We start from the raw sequence: 6,995 nt of genomic DNA, 5'->3' as shown, positions 1-6,995 counted from the left end.
TCTTCCTGGGGAAACTGATTTTGAACTGATTTTAAACAATAAATAGAAATGAACTATGTGTACCAGATTAGGATCCTAGGAGAAGGCAGTCATCCAAGCAAAGGGGCCTGTGGATCCTGGAGTGGGGAGGACATGCTAAGCTGGAGAAGTGAAAGAAGACCAGAGGCTGGAGCTTAGGAAACTGAGGAGAAGGTATAGAAGGTAAAGGTCAAAAAAAGGCAGATGATCAGCCTCATGCAGGTCATGTTGGGGAATTAAAAGTTTCATCCAAGGAGCAATGGAATATTGGTTAGCTATTGCTGTATAACAAATCACCCCACATCTCAATGACTCAAAGCAGCCATCAGTTATAAATCATATGTTTATGGATCAGCTGGGAATGATTGATCTACATTGTGCTCACTTGGTCTTGGCTGTGCTCAGTTGAGTTTATCTGTGCTCAGTTGATCTTGGCTGTGCTTGGTTCATCTTGGCCATGCTCCCTCCTGTGCCTGCAGGTCAGCTGGAGCTCTGCTCTAGGCTGTGTCTGACTGCAGCATGTCGGCTGGGGAAGCTCTTGTCTGCAGATCTAATCATCTTAGGGCCAGTGTATCCAAGGAAGTTCACTTTATGAAGACAGCAGAGGCATGAATGCCAGGCAGAAGCATGCCAGGCTGCTGTCACTTCCATCTCATTTTAGTGGCCAAAGCAAGTCACATGTTCAAGCTTAGAGTCAAGGGGAAGGAAAATAGACAACTCCTTTAGTGAGAAGACTCGAGAAGTCACTTGGTGAAGGGTAAGGGTAAAGACAGAGAGATGAAGAATTGGGGCTACTAATGTAATATATTATACTATACATGGGAAGTCAATGCAAATTTTCAAGATGGTGATTGACATGTCATCTAAGGAAATTTTCTGCAGCATCAAAAATCTTTTAGAGGGGCCTGAATATGGCTTTGTGATATGTCCTACACTTACCTATCAACCTAAGATCTGTCGCGGATTCATAAAATCACAGAATCTTCCTAATTCCTCCATTTTATGCTTTTAAAACCATCCTTTCTCCTCCCCTACTGGTAGTGAATGGTACTTTGGTTTCCATTCCTATCATCCCCTCCCCGGATTATCAAAAGTGTTCCAACTAATATCCCTTCAGTATCTCCTCCTGCAGCCCACTTCCACATTACTGCAGAGTGGCCTTTGATCCAATCTCTCCCATCGGATAGGGTTTCCCCTTCTTGGCTGGACATTCAGTTCCTTCTTACAACAGCGCCATGTTGCCTTTCCATGCGCGCTGTCCCACGTGCCCTGTGATCCAGATGTAACTGAGCCACTCATCCTTCAGCTGTGCTCACTTGGGCATGTTTCTGTGCCTCTGCACACTTTCATTTCCTCCCGATTTTCCATCTAGAATTTCTCTACCTCTAATTGTCTATCCTGAAAAGTTCTCATCCTTCAAGATCCAACTCAGTGGTTACCTTCGCTTTATTATTCCTGCCCATCTTCCAGGGAGGAAGTATCACCCTCCCTTCTCTGCCACTCTACTTAGCCCCAGCTGTTGTGTATGCAATTGTTCGTATCCAGTCCTGTCTCCTCTTAAATGGTTGGGGATATACACACATTTGCCTGTGTAAAAGACAAATCATATATATAGGAAGAAAGCATTAACATTTAATTTTATTTCCACGTATTCTTGCAAGTATGCTTTAAAAAATTATATTTCTTATACACGGTTTATAATATATTAGTGAAGAAGCACAGGAATATAATTTATGAATAATAAATAGAAATACTTATTGAAGATAGAAACTCAAAACCTGTATAGATTGGTTTTTGGAAACTACTCTTTTTTTTTAAAAATATATTTTATTGCGTTTTAGGTTTTGGGGTACATGTGAAGAACATGCAAGATTGTTGCATAGGTACATACATGGCAGTGTGATTTGCTGCCTTCCTCCCTATCACCTATATTTCTCATTTCTCCACATGCTATCCCTCCCCAACTCCCCACCCCCCGCTGTCCCTCCCCTATTTCCCCCCACAGATCCCAGTGTGTGATGCTCCCCTCCCTGTGTCCATGTGTTCTCATTGTTCAACACCAGCCTATGAGTGAGAACATGTGGTGTTTGATTTTCTGTTCTTGTATCAGTTTGCTGAGAATGATGGTTTCCAGGCTCATCCATGTCCCTACAAAGGACGCAAACTCATCCTTTTTTATGGCTGAATAGTATTCCATGGTGTATATGTGCCATATTTTCCCTGTCCAGTCTATCATCGATGGGCATTTGGGTTGGTTCCAGGTCTTTGCTCTTGTAAACAGTGCTGCAATGAACATTCATGTGCATGTGTCTTCATAATAGAACCACTCTTATACTCTTTGTTCCCCTCGATAGGATGGTTCATCTTCACCAAACCTTAGGCTAGACTCTTTCCCAAAGCAGTGACAGGGGAACTCCCACAAGGAAGTGTCTCAAACCAATCCAGGATAGCTCTGGTTGGGGTTCCAAAGAAAGGAACACTAAATGCCAGGGTGATTAATCCAAAGCATTTATTAGGGGAATTTACAGAGTGGTCTGCTGGGTCCTCATGATGGACAGCAGGAGAAAGATGTTCTATGTTGTAGGTATGTCTGCAGTTAGGGCAGTTAGGGGTTGAAGTATGGAATTTAGATGAAGGTTTGAGGAATTTGGCTCGGGCCGAGGCCAGTTTCTTTTGGTGTTTTGCGCAACAGTCTAGACATCTTTAAAAATGCCTGGGAATGTTCATGACCAGGGATGGAATTCAAAGCTGGCCAGCTCACAAAGTGGTCAAGGCACCCTGTGCTTCTCCTTTAGGACACAGAAAGTGGAGGGAACTGGGGAACCCTACATGGGACCTCAATATCATAACCAAACTTGAACTCATTAAGTTTTAAATGGAAGCCAATAGCTTTAAAGTACAAGGAGATTTTTATTACAACGGGGAGCAAAACTGTCAGCCAAGTAAGCCTTCCTCCTCCCAGCCAAATTCCCTGCCATATACAAACAAAGAGCTATTGAGGAAAGATTTTATAAAATATTGTAGTTTTTCCGGACTCCTGAAAATAAATTCAACACTGGTTCTAGGTGGGTGATGAAGACATCTCTTCCAACTGTTGTGGGTGAATCAAGGGTTTGTATTCCCTAGAACCAACATAAATCATGCCTGGGGAATGAATCCCAGGGAAAGATTGACATATGTGCCTCTTCTCATGATCTATCTTAGAGCATTGGTTTATACAGAGAAAGCCCGTAGTCTCTACTTCTCTGATATTTAAACATAGTTGGGAGGAAGAACATGGATTTAAGACATTAGCCATGCAAATAATCCTAATTTAAAAGACTTTCTTCTCATTTCCAGGCCATTAGATTGACGACCTCTTTTATGATTGCCGGAAACAGAAGTGCTCATTTAAGTGACCTTGCCACTAGAACACGATGACTCTTACTACATTTAATAGCAAGAGCCGACTGCCCCAGAAGCATAGATTGTTTCTAACAACAACAATAATGGTTAAGGTTTTCTGAATATACACAGTGTCCTGGGCTCTGTCACTAGCATTATCACTCTTACTCTGCACAATGTCCCTAGCACAGATGCTTTCATTATTCCCACTGTATAGATCAGAAAACTCAAAGCTTAGGTGGCTTATTCCAGGCTATACAACTAGGCAGTGGCTGAGCAAGAATTAACACCCAAGTGTGTCTCAACCTACCATGAATATTTTGAACCATTTTGCTACTGTAGCTCTAAAAATAAATCAATTAATCTGCATGAAGGGGCTGATTAAGGATTTTAAGTCACACTGTCTCCTGGATGGAGGGAGAGAGGGACACGCTGGTCAGGGCAAGAAACTGAATAGGAAATCTGGACAGCCAAGTTGGCTCTGGCTCTGCACCTGCTCTTGCCTGGACAAGTGCTCTGAATCCTACTCCAGCCAATTCCTCGACACCTATGATGCCCATAACATGGCAGTGGACACTGTGTCCTGAAACCCACACTACACCAAGGTCTTCGTGTCCTGCAGCTCCGACTGGACAGTGAAGATCTGGGACCACACCAACAAGACCCTGATGTTCATCTATGACCTGAACTGTCACGGGCAATGTGGCCTGGGCACCACACTCTTCTACTGTGTTTGCAGAAGTCACCACAGATGGGAAGGCTCATGTGTTTGACTTGGCCATCAACAAGTATGAGGCCATCTGCAACCAACCTGTGACAGCCAAAAAGAACAAGATCACTCACATACAGTTCAGTCCCATCCACCCCATCATCACTGTGGGCGATGACTGCAGGCACATCATCTGCCTCAAGCTCTCACCCAATTTACCCAAGATGCCAAAGGAAAGGAAGGGGCAGGGCGTGGAGAAGGGTCCAGCTGTGGAGACTGAGAAACCGGACAAACGGCTGAACCTGGTGAGGGAAGTGAAAACCAAGACCTGAGGGCTCAACCTCAGTCTCCGTCCCATCGCTTGAATCCAGTACTCATAGTGCTTGACCCTGGTATCCAGCCCAGCCTTAGCACCCAGCATGTGACCCCACCCTTGATCAGGTCCTAGCATGTGCCCTTCTTATTCTGCTCCTTAAGGTCCCAGCACTTTACCCCAGGACTTGGCCTTCAACCATTACCCCTCTAACTTTGCACAGATAAACCTGTCTGGAAACCACAACCCCCAAAAAGAGAATTTTTCCCAGCTGTAAAATTCTAAAATAATATGAAAACATGAAATATTATGCAATGTATTCTGAAATCAAAGAACAATGTCTCTGTGTGGTAGTCACAGTTTCGGGAGCCTCATACCTCAGCATCCCGTGTAGGGAACCAGATACTCAAGGTTACCCATATAGATCACATGCCCCCAAGACAAACACTGCTGTGTCCCCACCATCGGACAGTTGGAAACCATTTCAGAAAATAGAGTAATGACATTGGTTACAATGAGGATCCAGGGCACATGTGACTTCCTGCTGTTTTCTCCTTGCCAGATGTGGAAACGAATGTCTTAATGTGGGGAAATTTTGGTAATTGCCGAAGATGACTATTGTAGCTTTTTTCAGAAACAAGGACTCATTTTTAGAAAAGAAAAAAATAAAAAAGATTGCATAATGGGTAAGTGGAAATTCACAAGCAGGCAGGCAACACACACACTAGATGCTTCTCTGTGCTGTAGAAAATAATAAATTCCAGATTAAATACTAGTTTTATTATGTTCCCAGATGGCAGGACATCTTTATGGAGTTTAATTTTTTTAACAAATTGTGTTCCGAATAAACATTTCAAGGGAGTGTTTCATGAAACAGAACAAAGCTAAGAAGTCTTGATAGAGTATTTAATGTAAAGGGAGTGGCATGAACAAAGATTATTCATTAGTAGGAAGGAAATGGAAAAATAAGAACTGATGAAGGGCATGGGCATGAGAGTAGTTCCCCTCAACCTGCAGGATTCTGCCTTTGTCTTCACGTGGCCTTTTCTCTATGCTCACATGTCCTTGGTGTCTCTTCTTATCATGACAACAGTCCTATTAGATTGGGGCCCCAATCTACCTTAATCATTTCTTTAAAGAGCTGCGTGGTGGAGGAAATGGGAAAGTGGTGGCCAGAGTCCAAGTTCTGGAGCTCTATCATCCCCATAGTGGCTATGACAATAATAAGGGTTAATAATGATACATTATATACTAGAAAATGGCTAAGACAGTAGATACTAAATCTTCTCATTGCACAAAAATAACTATGTGGAGTGATGAATATGTTAATTAGATTGATCTAATCTTTTCACACTATATACATATATCAAAACATCACCGTGCATGCAGTAAATATAAACTACTTTTATTTGTCAATTATCCCCTCATGAAGCCTATATCAAGGAGACCTTATCTCCTTATATTCTGAGATACTGAGGGTTAGGGCTTCAGCATAAGGATTTTGGGAGAACGCAATTCAGCCGGAACATGGCACCATCCTGCTTACTTGGGACTTCTCTTCTGAGCTCTGGCCTCATATTTTCTGTTACTCACTGAAAGTGTTCATGTCACCTTATTTAACAAATTCATTCAGTTATTTAACAAATGATATTTTGGGCAGTCTTTTTGTGGCTATCATTGTTTCAGGTGTTGGGGATGCAGTGGTGAAGGAAGCAGATGAAAACCCCTGCCTTCATGGAATGGAATTCTAACAGCAAGAGGCCGACAAAATAATAGGTTAAATAAATGCATAATTTGATAGATGGCAAAAAGTGCTTAGGAGGGAAGGAGGATAGGGAGGGCTGAGGCAAGAGTGGCAACCATAAAAATGATCATCGGTGAAGGTCTCTCAGAGAAGGTGAAATGATGGTGGAATCTGAATTAAGACTGAAGAAGGTAAGGGAACAAGATTTAGAATTGGGGTTTGAGATCCTTGCAAGAAATGCAGGAGGGGATTTTTTTAAGTGGGCAGTGGGATGCCTGATAGAAAGCTTAGCTGAGAAGTTAATCTGGAGATACTAGTTCTCAAGTTCAAGTTTTTACGGCCTCAAGTTCAACATGCCAAAACCTAAACTTGTCACCTGCAGAAACGGCACAATTTCTTTCATTCAATGATTCTTTGTGTCCCCAGGCTGGGCCCAGGCCAGGTACTCACTGTGTGCCTGTTGGATGAACAAATGAGCACCTGCTCTGGGCCCTGGGAAAACAAGGACTAATAAGAAAGAGCTCCTCCCTAAAGAAGCAAACACCTTCAGGGCAAAGACAGCATCTTAGACTGGATTCCCCAGACACAGTCTCTGAGATAAGGGTTACGATCAAGTTGCTAATTTAGGAAGTGAAGAGAAATACTGGTAGGGGTGTGAGGGGGCGAGATAGACAGCCAATTAAAAGGGTTGTTACCAAGCCAGCTAGCGTTGTGGCCAACTGGAGTTTTATTAACCCAGAGAAACTCCAGGAGCTTCTCTCCTCTCCTCCCCTCCCCCCACTCCTCCCCTCCCCCCACTCCTCCCCTCCCCCCACTCCTCCCCTCCC

This window comes from Cebus imitator, unplaced genomic scaffold (genome assembly GCF_001604975.1).
Source record: "Cebus imitator isolate Cc_AM_T3 unplaced genomic scaffold, Cebus_imitator-1.0 Scaffold91, whole genome shotgun sequence".
Taxonomy (NCBI): Eukaryota; Metazoa; Chordata; class Mammalia; order Primates; family Cebidae; genus Cebus; species Cebus imitator.
This window is presented reverse-complemented; position numbering follows the sequence as displayed.